This window comes from Mesocricetus auratus, unplaced genomic scaffold (assembly GCF_017639785.1).
Source record: "Mesocricetus auratus isolate SY011 unplaced genomic scaffold, BCM_Maur_2.0 Super-Scaffold_100015, whole genome shotgun sequence".
Lineage (NCBI taxonomy): Eukaryota > Metazoa > Chordata > Mammalia > Rodentia > Cricetidae > Mesocricetus > Mesocricetus auratus.
This window is the reverse complement of record NW_024429198.1, coordinates 3,324,277-3,340,002: the sequence shown is the minus strand read 5'-3', so window position 1 is coordinate 3,340,002 and position 15,726 is coordinate 3,324,277. Positions and strand designations below refer to the sequence as shown.

Sequence of the window (15,726 nt, the reverse complement as noted above, 5' to 3'; positions counted from 1 at the left end):
TGGATTTCTTTTTCTGAACAGTCTAATTTCCTCCAGGTTTTCCATCTTCCCTATTGTCACCTCTTCTGTATGCTTACATATGAAAGTTAAAATATTTCTTTGTTAACAGTAATGTTCGAGTTTTCCAGAGAACAAGGGATTTCCTGACAGCAATCTTCAACTGCTTCCGAAAGAGAATGAGGATCCACTTCCTTGACTTCACCTGATTCGACTGGAGGCATCTGAATTGCCCCACATCATTGACTCCACCTGACAAGCACTATCCTGAAACTGGCTTGAAACTACATCACTCGACACAACTCCAGACCAAGGAACAGAAATAGCACATCTTCTACAATCTGACCAGAGCTTCAAGATAAGAGCTTCAATCAACACTAGAACCTCAGTCAGGAACTTCAATCAAGCATCTCCTGCCATACTGAGACTGTCTGATCTACTTAGATTTTATTATACTAACATTTTCTTTTCACAGGTCCCCATGAGATTATCATCGTCCCATCTCAGCAGGAAGTAGTTTTGAGAATTCCACGCCCCCTTTCCCTACTATTGATATTATAAGTTTACACCTGTTAGTGTTAGTTTTCCATTATTTTAGAGTTGGGATTGGAAGGAGGTGTTCATATTTGGGTGTTTCTTTAAGATAAGTTTAGGTTTAGATAGAATAGATGTTTGATACATTTTGTTCATGGACACAAGTTAGTTGTCCTTTTTTAGACTAAAAGGGGAATTGTAGGAGGAAGTCTGATGCCGCCATTAAACATGTGACTTACTAGAGGCGCATACAGATGAGGTAATAAAAGGGCGGTTTACCACACCGCTAACCACACCCACTTTAGGCAGGACTAAAGACGTATATGGCTGGACGTAAAGACGTATACGTACGTAGGCGGAACTACGTCACTAGCCAAGCCCACTTTTGGGCATGGCTAGGGGCGTTACGGGGAAGGCATAAAAGACAGCGCACAGGAAGTCTCGCTCTCTTTTCCTGGAGTTCGGCTTCCGGTCCAGTCGCTAGCTGAGATCTGCTGGGCTTCTCGGGGTTTGGTATCTTGTGAGTAATTTTCTATATAAAATACTTAGCCTTATTTTCAGTAATTGTGTGTCGCGTATCGTTACAGCGTCCGTAAAGCCAACATCTAAGTCCCTGTGCAAGATTGTAAGTAAGGCTACAGTCACCCATCCTTTCCTGCACACACGTCTTTGAAACAAGACCTTAACAGTATCTCCCATCACAAGATGGTCTACATTTCTGTCCTTTAAACAGCAAGTGGTTACGTAACTTACTATGATCAACCTATGGCAGAAGTGATAGCATAGCAGCTTCAGAACTTGATCCGAAGTGTGTACCTCCAGACTCCTCTCCCTGACAGTATTACATGAACAAACTCAGGCTAGCCCCACCATGTGATGAGAGAAACGTTACCTCCACACCTAACTGCTAGCCAGCCAATTATCAGCATGTGAGTAAGACTATTCAAGACTAGTCCCACATTTGACACATAGACAAGCCCAGTAGTGGTCAGGCAGGCTTGGACCGGTTGGGTAGAATCCTGCAGATGACCCATTGATGACTCATACACATTAACAAAGCTTGAGGTTACTGAGTTTTGAAGATGGTTTGCTATAGAGCAAAAGGCATAAGAGAGGAAAGAGATTCAGTTGTGGAAATGCCTCTATGAGATCCAGCTGGAAGGTGTTTTCTCATTTAATGATCAATGATGGAGGGCCAGCCCATAGTAGGCAGTGCTATCCCTGGGCTGGCAGTCCTGGGTTCTATAGGAAAGCAGGCTGGGCAAGCCATATGGAGCAAGCCAGTAAGCTGTTCTCATTCAAACTTCTACACACCTCCAGTAAAAGACTCAGTGCAACCCAATCTTATTTTTCATTTTTTGAAAGGCAGTCTTATAGAAGACAATCCTATTCTCTTTGGTACCCAAAAATAGAACTCAGGCCAATGGAGTCTAAATTTAAGACAGACATGTGCATGAATTCCCTAAGGCACTTTTCAAAATGAAGTATACAGCCCTCAAAAAATAATCCCCCTTTTTTTCTCAGAGATGATGTTCAAACAGGGATTAGCTGTAAAAGTACCATCAAGTTTGGAAGAACATTTCATGTTATAGGAAGAAAGGGAGTCTCTGTGTGCTTGCAATTCATTAAAACTTGTTTGTGTTTAGACATTTCTTGGTACCACTTCCCACCAATTGCCTGCATTATTATAGCTACCTGTCCTGTAGCTGTAATGAATGTAATTTAAGACAAGAAACGAGAGGTTCTTTTTGAGAACAAGAAGCCAGAGGTAGGGAGACGGTTCTGTGAGTAAACTGCTTGCCATACAAGCATGAAGACATGAGCTTGGATGCCCAGTGCCCACACCAAACAGCGCCTGCAACTCCAGCACTCAATGCAGGAGACAGGAAGAACCTGGGAGTACTTACTGGCTAGTCAGTCTTGCTGAAATAGTGAGCTTTTAGGTCAGTGAAGAGACCCTATCTCAAAAATTAAGGCATAGAGTAACAAAGGGGACACCAAGTGCTGACCTATGTCCTCTACATAAGCACATATGGACAAGTGCATCCACATTCTTGTACGTACACACATATGCACAGCACACACACACACACACACACACACACACACACACAGAAGCCATGGACATAAGGAAACATTCCTCACTCTCATTCCACATATCCTGTCTCTAATTTAGACTCTCTGGTTTTCATTCTATAATAAGGAAGACAGTGAGAAGCTGCTTCTTCCCCCTACCCCCAATAATGACGATAGTAGGTCAAAGAGTTGCATGATGAAAGGTTTTATGTTCTCTGCTCTATCCAGGTTTTATAATTTAATATTTCTACATCATTGAATGATAAGGAAGTGTATTCTCCACCCTGCCTTATAGTGATAAATAACACCATTTCAAAACAAGGGCAGGAGCACATGAAACAATTCAAGACAGAGATGTTGTGGTTTGAGATGAGTTCAGAAAATTGTAGACAGTGTCAGGGCATGCTGGGGTTTTCCAAACAAGGAAAGGGGGAGCTGTTTGGATGGCAAAAGGGTACAGGCCTTGGTACAGTGGGTATTTGATCCTCCAAGGAACTTCTGTTCATGGGGCTTTCGGCTTTGAAATCTTCAACTTATTAAATAACAGATAGGAGAAAGATTAAAATAACAACCATTTTGCCAAATCTGCTTTTATTATAATGACTCCTACAGTGAGATGCAGATCCTATTTCAATTTTGTACTTACTGATTAATTTCCTGTTGATCTGAAGGTAACTGAAAACCTTTCTGGATGAAATAGGAACAGCGAGTGCTTTTTGGTAATGGGATTGAGTCACTGGGGACCAGCCTCTGGGGGGCTTCCTCCCCACTTCAGGTGGTTCGGAAAGTGATAATTTGAAGCTTTTGTTAGTGAGAAACGTGTTCATCTGCAAGTGTGTTTAGCATAAAGTCATTTTTCACCTTCTTCTGGTGTCCTGAGAGTGTCTGTCTCATGTTTGTACATGTCATAGATTTTGATGAATAGTTTTGTTACTTGAGAATTATTGGCCAACATAGGCATCATCTTTAGATCTGGACTAGACATCACCATCCTGAAATTCAGCAGCTATAGAAAATTCTAGTAACATGGAATTATTATTATGGCAATAGCCATTCTGTTCCACCAGTCTGATTGTGTCACAAAATTCAGCTCTCCACATCCAAGGCTGAGCTACCTTTTTTGAGCTGACTTCAGCACATCTATTTGCTCCTTTGCTTATCCAGAGGACCAAAAGAACAGAGAGGGATGGGTTGATGATGAAGATTACACTGTTCCTTTTACTTGGTCACCTTTACAAGTAGAGTTGTGCTCCTCAGTCATGTCTGCCAACTGCCTGTTCTCTTTGTCTCGGTGTTTCCAATCTACTCAAAAATTTTCCTTGATTTCAGTTTTTGCAATCAAATTCATATTGATACCACATACCACGTAATCTCTCTGCTAGATGCTGATGGGCCAGAACTGGAGACTAGCCAAGCTCTACTTAGTGATGAATAAAATTAAAGTCAGCCTCATACTAGCCGGGAAAATGATTGGCTTATGACTGAAGCTCGGATCTCCTGGGTTCTCAACTAGAAGCACAGTAGAATGACCTTAGCCCCATTACTTGACCTCTCTGTGGTATTAGTTCTGAGGGGGATCATGGATCTTGTTTCCCTAGGATAGTAGAATAAATAACTAATGCATACAAAACAGTTGCAACAGTGCATAGTGAATGCTGAATCTCATGATGGCCCAGTGTCTCACGGCCTTTAGGCAAAAGCAAATGAAGAGCCTGTCATTGTGTAGATTTGAAGCCTTGTGAATTTTGCCCCCATTTTTGTTTGGTTGGTTTGGGGGTTTCGTTTTGTTTTGATGCAGGGTCTCCTGTATCCTAGTAGCCCGAGTTAGCCTTGAACTTTTGAGTTTATTATCTCTAACCCCTGATCCCAAGTTCTGAGATTATAGGCATGTACTACCACATTCAGTTTTATGGGGTGCTAGAGGTCAAACCTAGGACTTCAAGGATGTTAAATAATCATTCTATCAACTCAAATTGATATCTGCCAATATCAACTCTTTATCTGCCCAAGATTGTCCACCTTGATGGGAAATTTCAGCTCTAAACTGGTGAGCATATTTTCTCTTAAGCCTCACAAATACTTTGGTAAACCAAACCTTGATAAATTTCATGCTTCTTTATTCAGTCAGGTTTTGTTTGTTTGTTGTTTTGTTTTCAGAGCTGTCATTGATTAAGAGTTTATTATGTACCAAATTGATCACTTTTCACCTATTACCTCACTGACCCAACACAATAAAACTATTAGATAGTATTATAACAGATTCCATTTTACACATATGGAATCTAAGTCCTAAAGACATGAAGTCACCTGTCCACTGTGACGTAGGTGATGTCTGTGAGATTTCAGAGTCAAACATAGGCCAGTAGAACCAAACTGTTGACTTGTTCCAGCATTATGTCCACTGGTTAGCCTGTCTTGGTAATGTCTCTCCCACCATCCACCCATACTCTGAGGGCAGCATGTCCCGAAATGTCTTACCAATACATGACTGCCACCTTCTCAGGGAAGAAGATCTGGGCATCAGGTTCAGGAAGCAAAGAGCATAAGGTTACCTTAGATTGTCCAGAGCAGGATGGAGAAGCCTTGCTTCTGCCATTTCCCACTGTTTCCTTTGTCTCCAAACCTACATGCACCACTTTTTAGCCTTTGTTCTGGTTGTCTAGATTTCAAAATACAAATGATAGTTAAATTTAGGCTAGCTCCAGTGTGTGTTTAAAGGTTTGGGGAAGATGACTGGATCAAAATCTAGCATCTGTTTGTTCAAGTTTGGCAGTGTTTCCCAGGACAAGGAAAGGCTGAATCCCCTTAAAAGGGTTCCAGCACTAATTTGCATGAAATAATCAATGTATGTGGCTAAGGGAAATATGAGTTTTTCATGATAACCAAGTGCTTTACTTAAAAGGAAAATAAATAGACTATGATGATGCCTGGAGCCTTCAAAAGATGAGAAACAGCATTGAGTGGGGCTTGATTGTGGCTGTATACAGTGATGAGTTTTGCCTTAGGAAAGAAAAAAGACTGTATCATAACTAATTTCATCTGTAGGAACATAATTTCTGAAGAGGAGGTGGCATAAACAAGCAAGATTATTTCTCTCTCGTGTATAAGAGGCATGGAAGTAAACCACTCAAGGTTGTCAAATAATCCCCAGCAGGAAGACTTTTCTGTCTTTGTCATGTTCAGTCACTCCAAAGGAAAATTCTTGATTTGAGTGGATGGCAATACCTAATCTCTATACCTACTTTCAGCATGGAAAATTAAAAAGGAACCCATGGCTTCCATTTAAGAACACAACGTGGAATTTACACACACACTTGTGCCAACATCCTATATGGGAGAACAGAACCACATAGCCACACCTAGCTGCAAGAGAATCAGAGAGATCTGGTCCTACATTCAGTTAAGCATCTATATTAAGACTGAACATGTAAGCTGGGCGGTGGTGGCACACGCCTTTAATCCCAGCACTCAGGAGGCAGAGGCAGGCGGATCTCTGTGAGTTCGAGGCCAGGCTGGACCGACAGCCTCCCAAACAATACAGAGAAACCCTGACTCATAAAACCAAAAAAAAAAAAAACAAAACAAAACAAAACAACAACAACTGTTGGGGAAGTCCTGTGTATATGTCAATAATAAAGCACTGTTGGCCAATAGGGAACAAAGATAGGTGGGACTAGGAGTCCAGGAGGACACTGGGAAGGAGAAACACAGAGAGTCAAGATGTAACACCATAGGGTAGGAAGCCCGGAACTATTCTCTGGTAAGAGAAATACTTAGATTAACAATTATGGGGTAATTACTTAAGTCAGAGCTAGCCAACAGCTTCATAATTAATATAGACTCCTGTGTGTTTATTTGGGAATGATGCAACTCTAGAACCAGGCTGGCGGGAAGGCTTCACTCAAAGGAAAAAGCTTCTCTTTACAAACAACAAAGACTGAACATGTAAAGAGTAAAATGCCTTCTAGTGGACAGGTTTAGTGGATATGAACATTTACCAACCAGCTTCCATCTCAAGGAAAGACTCTGCCTCCACTGAGCATGATACAGCTCTAACCTAGGCTCACTTGTATTGATGACTGAAGAAGATGGGTACAGAGAGTCTTCAGCTTCATGAAGGACAACTCAACAATACCAAAAGGGGTGAAAACTTGGAAGCAGCTGAGGCATGTAAAGAGAGGAGAGAAAGAGGAATGAAACCCAAATTAGAGGATGGGACACAGTGATGGGAAAGGGAGGCTGGAGGTGGTCTGTGGGATACCAGAAGGCATGGATTGGGGGGAGGCTGCAGCTGGTGTTCTGTTACAGTCCTGGAGAAGACCCTGAGGACTGGGTCTCAGGGAACAGAGACCACAACATCTATTAACGCACACTGACCAGTGCCAACAATGGCTCAACATCCTTCTTAGATGTGAAAATGTCAAGATCAGGATTACATCATTGAAAATATAAATTTTACTAGAGAGCACAGAGGTAATAAGTTACCATGAGTTCCCAATCAAGGAATTATAAATAATAGTGGGAGATGGGACGGGACATCAATTACTTCTGTATTTCCTTGCTAGGGTGGATCCAGAACACAAGAAATGAAACTTACAAGTCTTAGCTGATAGTTGAGAATCAAGCAGGCTTACACTGATTATGAATATAAACAAATAAAAGTAGCCTGATCTCTCTGCAAATCCAAGACTCTGAGAAATAACATGATTAGTCCAAGCCTCAACAGCTAGTTAGTCATGGCTCAAAAGTCTTGACTCCCATGATGACACCTCCTAAGCATAACTCAAGTTTTCTTGGCACCCCACTTTCCTCCAGTCAAGCCATTTGTCTCATAAAAACAGTATCACATGCAAGTGGGACTTTCCAGTGTTTCCTGATGGTCTAGCAGATTGAATTAGTTACTCTACACTTCTCTTTATCACATACATATTGCATCCTCAGCACTCTTACCAGGCGCAAAACAACAAAGAGGATTCTGCTCATAATCCCCATGGCTTTGGGGCGGGCTCATAAGGCTCCAACATTTAGGGATTTATCATTCCTGATGCTTTACTAGATTATACACTAGACATTTCCTCCAACCCTCAGCCTCCCAGTACAGTGCAAAAGCACTTTAATAGAAGCGGCCAACTCTACCTTCTGGAGATGAATTTACTGATGCTCCTGGCATTGCCACCTCACAGGGGGTCCTCACAGCCCTCCCTACTCCCAGGAAAGTTAATAATCCTTGATGATTTTCAGAAATTGCTAGGAGCAGGACACCCACTCTTTCCAGATTCCCTTGAAGAACACTGACTTCTTTCTGACAAATGTGTTGCTTGGTTGGTTGGTTGAGTTTTAGAGCTTTGCTAATGTTTCCCATTTTATCAAAGCATTTGTGAAAAAAAGAACAAGGAAGCTGGCGAGAGAGCGCTCAGTTGAGGACACTCAGTGCCAAGCCCGAGGACCTGAGTTTATCACAGAACCTACATGGTGGGGAGAACCAACTTTGGAAGCCGGCTTCTCGTTCCCACAAGCCTACTGCTGCAAGTCAATGCAATATTTTCTTTTTTAAAAAAGAGTTAACAAAGTATCCTGTGCGGCGTTTTGCGTCTGGTTTGTGCAGAAATGAGGGTCTGTAACCCATCATGAAATCACCTGGAAGAGGAAGAGGACAAAGCAGTCCGAAAGGCGCACACGGGCCTGGTGGTGACCTCTTCCCATTATCCACTCCCGTCCTCTGGGTGACAGGAGAGCAAGCATCCAAACTCCAGCTCACATGCATGGAGCCTATTCATTTCCACCTTTTGCAGAACCGGACTCTTTCACCCCTCGGAGGGATTGCTCCTTTACGGGAAGAGTCAGTGAGTTAACTGAATTGCCAGCTCGGTTGGTTGAGTGCCCTTTAACATTCAGGAGTACGAGAAAACTCCATCCCACAGATCACCTGGCTCGCCAGACAAGCAGAAGGACTCTGCTACTCTTCCCCAGGCCCTGTTTCCTGACCCAGCTCCCACAGCTCGCTCCAACCTTCCAACCAGTGCCTCCCCTCACCATTCCCTCCCATGGCCCCCTAGCCTCATCTGTCCTACCCCTGCAAACCCCCCTCCCCCGCGTTTCCCATCTGCTAAGATCTTTATGATGGATGCTGTCAGTTGTCTTTAGCCAAAAACACTGTGTCCCCACCCTTTCTTCCTGTCACCTTCCAATTCATTTCCTGTAAGCTATGACCCTTTCTCAGGAACATTAATTAACGTGATGGGTTCTTTTTCTTTTTTTTATCAGAATTCTAGGAACGCCGTATCGGTATGAGTCACACTCCTGCTGTTTAAAATAGGATTTAGTTCATGTTCACGGGCAGATGGGATTCTTTTCCTGGATGCTTACTGTATAAATTTACAATCTCTAACATTCTGGGAAAGAAACACACCCCCGCTTGTTTTAATGCGCCTTTACCATACCGCCCCTGCTTTTAGAGTGTAGACATCTGGAGGTACGCCTTACCTTCTCTGCTAGGAGCGCAGCGGATTTCCTCTACGGCCACAGTTTCAAGAGTAAGGTAGACCTCACCCTTAGCTCCAGTTACTGCCACGCTGCCTGCTAGAAGACTGCGTCTATCTACAAGACTTCACAATCTGAACAGTTGCAAACTGTATTAAATATGCCACGTAAATTTATGTGGACTCAGTTTTAAATTAATTTGGGCTGAAATAAATCAAACTGTAGCTGGGCCATAATTTAATTAAAAATTGAAAATATGACTCATGGCACTTAAGTTACTGATGTTTACTGCCAAAAGAGGTATCATGGCTGAGGCAGAGATAAATGTAGGGAGGCTGTAGATCCCTCGAGGTTGAAACAGATAGATTATTGGGGTGAATATGACATTGTAGCAATGCCTAGCTTGACCCAAACAAATATCTTCCAGGCAGTTTCAGAAGAAAGGCACACGCTGACTCACAGAAACCGGCGCACGTCCATCTTTATGCCTGCTTTTTCCGCCTCTACTTCTTTTGGACTTTAGCATTTTTTCTTTACTTTCTCATGATTATAAATCAATCAGTCTCTCACATGCTCCTTCTCCCTTCTTCCCCTCCTCTCTCCTTCTATCTCTCTTCTTCTCCCCCCCCCTCTCTCTACCTCTCTCCTTCCCTCTCTCTCCCCCTTCCCCTCTTCCTCCCTCCTCTCCCTCCCTCTCTTTGCTGCTGTTGGCAATTTCCCCCAATTTCCTCCTCCCTACTTTAACATTTAGTACACTCTGTGTAGTGTTTCCTCCCTTCTCTCTGTCTCTCAGCGTGTTTTCTCTGCTCTACATTGTATAGGAATTTGTATTCTGCCTCTAGATAGGCACCTTTGTGTCTTAAGGAAGTCTCCTTTCTGGAACGTGTGCTGATATTTCCTCTCTGCCTAAGGCTCCTCTTCAGTCTCGAGTCTGCATCTTCAGATCCAACCAGCAGACCCAGTGACATCCCCCAGGCATGACTGGATCTCAAGGGAGAGTGATAGGGAATGAGAAAGAGCCTGAACACAAACCTGGACACACCCATAAACTACACACAGCACTTATGGGCACCCTGGATGACATCTGAACTTTGGATTCCCCTGGGCAGTTGCCACCGGGGTCCTGCTCTTAGGTTCTAAATGCACTATGGTTCTGCCCAGATTGCAAACCTGTCTTCATGTTCTCCTCTCGGGCCAGCAGCCTGCCTAGACACTGGAACTGAGACCTGGTTCCTCCCGGGGTTCTTCCTGACCACTGCCCTCTTGCCATGGGCTCTTTCTCCAGCTTCTCCAGGTAATACCTTCCCATCACATCTGTATTTAAAGGAATCTTTAACTCCTTAAGGCCAAGAGGTCATCATGAATCTCAGAGCTTCAGGCCTCAACAAGGTGGAAAGGGGATTCTCTTAAGTTACTAGATACCCTCCAGACCACACAGGCCTCCTGGGACCTCAACACCAGGATGGCTCCTAAAGCTGCAGAGCCTGAGAAAGGCTGTCCCAGACCCTGATGCATCAGGACAACATCAGTTGCTCAGGAAAAGACAGGTGGGACTCTCCCCACTCCAGCCCAGAGCTTGCTCAGAAGGTTGTGTATTGGTACAGCTTTGACAGTACTAAGTTAGAAACACAGACAGATAGTGTGTTTTTCTATAATGTAATAACTTTAAAAAATAGCTATAAATAAACAAGTTGTGTTGCTTTGGTTGGCAGCAATTTGCCAAGTAATCTGATTTCCTTTGATAGCTATCCATTGACAAACACAGATTGTTTTATTGCAATCTTGATTGGTGATATTAACTCTTAAATTACATATTACACCTCACACAGTCATTGTAGCTATCCCTATATGTGCAGATAGATGTACAGAATGATTGCAAAGGGGTCAAAAAGGTCAAGCAGGGGTGTGGAGTTCATAGAAACTGCACTGGAGACAGAGAGCTGATGTGGATACAAAGAGGGCCAAGGCAGATGGTTAGAAAATGTTAAAGAACCTGTTGTAGAGCTCACAACTGCTGCAGGTTTGAGCCTGGGCTACAGGTCTGAGTCAGATGCAGGGGACCAGAGAGGTCATAGAAGCAAGGTCCAGGACCTGGTCCAGACTGACATCAGGACGGATGGGAGGCACTGAAAATAGGCTACATTGTGTAGTGGGTACTGAGTCAAGCTAAAACCCCTAGAGACAGCTGGGAAGTTCCTGCCTGTCAGTTGCCCCCACACCGAGAAATCGGTGCCCAGGTTGGTGAGGCCATTGCTATTTCAATGTTCAGTTCCTGTTTATGGGGCCCAGGTGATGGCGTTGCATGCTTTCATTGTCGGGTATGTTTGGTAAGTTCTTGGGCCTGAGTTTTCTGGTATGGTTTGAATGTACCCACGTGTCCATATGTGCCAATCTACTGTGATAAGTCTGTAAGTGGTATCTCTTTTTAAAATAAGGGTTGAGGGGCATGGTGGAGCACACCTTTAATTCCAGTACTCAGGAGGCAGAGGCAGGTGGATCTCTGTGAGTTCGAGACCAACCTGGTTTATAAGAGTTAGTTCCAGAACAGCCTCCAAAGCCACAGAGAAACCCTGTCTCAAACCCCCCCCCAAAGGAAAAAGATTTATCGGTCTGTCCTTTGTAGGCAGACGTGGACAAGTTATGCTATCTATGTACACTAGGAGAGGCAGAGGCAAGGCTGTCACAGTGGAGCAGAAGGCACCTAATAAAACGCAATCACTCAGGGCAAACATGCTCTGAAAGCCATTGTTTTCCACAATGAGGAATCACTTAGAGCAGGGTGCAGCTTGATTTCCCCCAAACCTTTGAATTATGATGTCTTCCTTTGTCTCTTGGACCTTCCTTCCACAGTTGCAGAACACCTTTTGGAAGATTCGGACAGAGAAAACCACAGCATTTCTCACTGAGCTTAAGTGCCCCAGAATTTCGCGAGAGACTGTCAAAGCACGTGGTCAGGAAGCCCCTTCACTGCCAGCTGCAGTCTGTCCAGAAGAAGGGAGTGCTTCCTAAGCTGACAGAGGCCAAGGCTTGGCTAGAGCGCCTCTCCTCCCTTCCATGGTGCTGATATCCTGACTGATGGAAGCAGCAGAAGCGCTTCCTTCCCTCCTCCTCCTCCCACACAGAGGCCTGCCGGGAGCTATCCGACCCAAGCGTTAGCCTGCAATGCCACCTAGCAGACACAGAGTGAACTTGGAGAAGAAGAAGGCAGGTTTAGGGAGAGTTGTTTTGTAACACCAGAAAAGGGAGTTTCCATTTCATTCATGGAGTTCTGGGAAATGGAATTTGTATAAAACCTTTTTTGCTCATGATGGAAAACATTTATTCGGAGCTAATGAGGGAATTTGGCCCACAGGCAATTCTAATCCAAACTTAGGAGGACAGGCGTTAGGTCTCCAAACTTGACTCTCTTTTTAGTTCACCGCTGTGACAATGCAGTTTGTGCATCCAGAAGAACTCCACTCTGCCTTGTGTGACAGGCTGTGACATTAATAAAGGGCTGAATGGTCTTTGTCTTATTTTCCCGTTCGTTTCTTTCCTTTTTCTCTTTTCTTTCTTTGTATTCCTTTTCTTCCCCGGGGCAGGTTAAATTCTGGGTGATGATGTCGTCATGGGAACTGCAGCCTCCAAGAGGTATGGAGACAGTTAATCTTAACTGTTTCCTTGATTGGGCTGAAGTACCTAACACTTTTTAGTGTGTGTGTGTGTGTGTGTGTGTGTGTGTGTGTGTGTGTGTGTGTGTGTAGGGGATCTCAAAGAGGACTGACCAATGCCAAAAAAAACCCTGCACTGAGTATACACAGCACTGTCTGTAGTCTGGGAGTCCAGATGGGCTAAAGTGGAGAAATGACCCCCCCATCCCTGTCCCTGACTGCCATGAAGTGAACAGTTTTGTTCTTCCATGACTCTCTGCCAGTCACAGAACCAGAAACAATGAAGCTAACCGACCAGGCACTGAAACATAGGTTAAAATAACCCTCCCTCCTTTTGTGCTGTTCTCAGGTGTTTGTTACAGTGACAAAAAGACTAACACAAGGGGGAAAAAAGGACAAAATTGCTGGAAAACTCCTGTTTCTGGTGCCCGGCTCATGCATCTGACTGATAATCAGGGACAGCTGACTGATCAGTTGACACTTGGGATAGCTGACTGGTCAACTGACAATCAAATAGCAGACTGATGAGCTGACAATCAGAGATAGCAGACTGATAATTGACAATCAGGGATAGTTAACTGATGAATTGACAATCAGAGATAGCTGACTGATCAACTGACAATCAGAGATAGCAGACTGATAATTGACAATCAGGGATAGTTAACTGATCAATTGACAATCAGGGATAGCTGACTGATTAACTGACAATCAAAATAGCTGACTGATCAATTGACAATCAGGGATAGCTGACTGATCAATTGACAATCAGGCACTGCTGAATGATCAACTGATAACTGGGGACAGCTGAGAAGCTGGCAATCAACCAGGGATAGGTAAACAACTGAAGTTGTTTCCATTATGATCATTTTTATGAGACTATTTTTCTTTTGTCAGACTGGGGTGCAAAGATCCTAGCACTCTGTGCTTACTAGCAACTATAAACAGTTGTGTAGTTTTGAATTAACACCCAGTTTAAAAAGTGATGTTTTTAAAAATCAAGCTAATATGCTCAAGACCCAGCTATTATCAGTCTGTTGAACAGACCGTTCAGTCAAATGAAAACCCAGCCTTCACTCGGGGCATATGTAGATCTGCTCTGACCACTGCCATTGGCTGTGATGCCCCATTCTCAGTCAGTGCCTCACAAGAGTATAATATGATACAACTTAGGGAACAAAGGTTCAAACCAATTCCTGTCTCACAAAACAAGCCTGAAGGATTTACCAGGAAGACTCAACACTGAGTAATGGCAGTGAGAGCCTGCTTTACCTACAGAGGCACACACTGTGTGAAGTAGAGCTGCCACCCAAAGCACAACCCTTGAGCTTCCAGGACCAAGATAAAGGAGGCTGTGCTCAAGCAATGACTGGAAAACAACACATTTCCTCTGTCTAATGTCACCGTAGTGCCCATGACAATTATAGTTAGATATAATTAGGCTTCAAAACATATTATTAAGATTAATTTTCTCTAAGAGCAGTCTACATAAAACAAATGTTTCTGTATGTGTGTGTATGTTTGTGTGCACACACAAAGTCAGAGATCAACCTTAAATGTCCTGTTGGTTGATTGATTGGTTATATGATCTCTTACCAAACTCATCAAATAGGCTAGGTTGATCAGTGTGCCCTTGGATCTGCATGTCTCTCCCCAACGCTGGAATTACAAACATGTGTTACAAGACTCAGCCCTTTTAAAAACGTGTTTCTGAAAATAGAACTCAGATCCATAAGCATTTTACTGACTTTGCAACTTCACTCACATTTATATCAGCACATATAGTTATCAGTCTTATCTGAACTGAATCTACTGACCTTAATCCGGGGAAAAACTTCTGACAAATTCCAATAAGAAGACACAGATAGCTGGGTGTTGGTGGCACTTGCCTTTAATTCCAGCACTCTATGAGTTAGAGGCCAGCCTGGTCTATAGAGAGAGTTCCAGGACAGCCTCCAAAACAATACAGAGAAACCCTGTTCGTAAAACAAAACAAAAAAAATAGGACATAGATAAATTGTATTAAATACAAAGAGCCTTTTGTTGTTGCTGCTGATTTGTTTTTACTACTATGACACACAGTAGTTGCTTTCAGGGCTAGTTGTGATGTTTTCTCCTAGGCACACACACACACACAAGTGCAGCCTTAATGGGCTTATATCAATACACTCAGGTAAAAACAGTATCGAGATTTACTATAGTTTCACTTTATCACAGTTCTCTATAAACGAAGCCTCTCCTGACTGAGCACAGCATCTCCTTCTATGGTATTATCAGACTGTGAGAGATTGAAGCTGGTGAGGAGCCAAAAAAGACCTTGTGAAATACAAGGCTCTACCAATCATAAGTTCTGTGAGCACCTAGGTATGGAGACATATGACTTCATGTGTTCAGTAAAATCCCAAAGTTCCTATCCACTATGGGGGAAACTCACAAGTTAATCCCAACATGTGAATAAAAGATCAAAGGACCGAAAATGGACACATAAAAAGAAGACAATGGGAAAACTGTTCTTCCAGAGACTAAAATTTGTCTGTCACACTTAGGATGGTGTGGTACAGCATAGAAAATATACAGACACACAAATGAGAGAGGAGAGCACAGAAGTATGCACACCAATGTATGGGGTGTCTTCTCTGGAACTGGCATTGGAGATGCTGGAAGGGAATGTGAATTTTTTCAATATATGAATTTAGGGAAAATAAGTCATCTGTAAATTGATAAAAGGAAATTCTACCTCTCCCTCCACAAGACAAGTCAAATGTTGGTGTATTAAGAGTTAAATATAGCCGGGCAGTGGTGGTGCACGCCTTTAATCCCAGCACTCGGGAGGCAGAGGCAGGCAGATCTCTGTGAGTTCGAGGCCGGGCTGGACCAACAGCCTCCAAAACAATACAGAGAAACCCTGTCTCGCAAAACCAAAAAAAAAAAGAGTTAAATATAAATGTATAATTATAAAATGTATTCAAGTTTAATATAGGGTAATAATTTT

The 15,726-nt window shown here is 43.2% G+C and overlaps 1 long non-coding RNA gene across 1 annotated transcript; it reads left to right on the top strand.

The window, feature by feature from the left end:
• Nucleotides 1-1,001: 1,001 nt before the first annotated feature.
• LOC121144319 lies at nucleotides 1,002-12,600 on the top strand. The gene is made up of 2 exons (XR_005881647.1): nucleotides 1,002-1,051; nucleotides 11,938-12,600. It is a non-coding gene; the product is annotated as an uncharacterized LOC121144319 (long non-coding RNA).
• The last annotated feature ends 3,126 nt before the right edge of the window (nucleotides 12,601-15,726 follow it).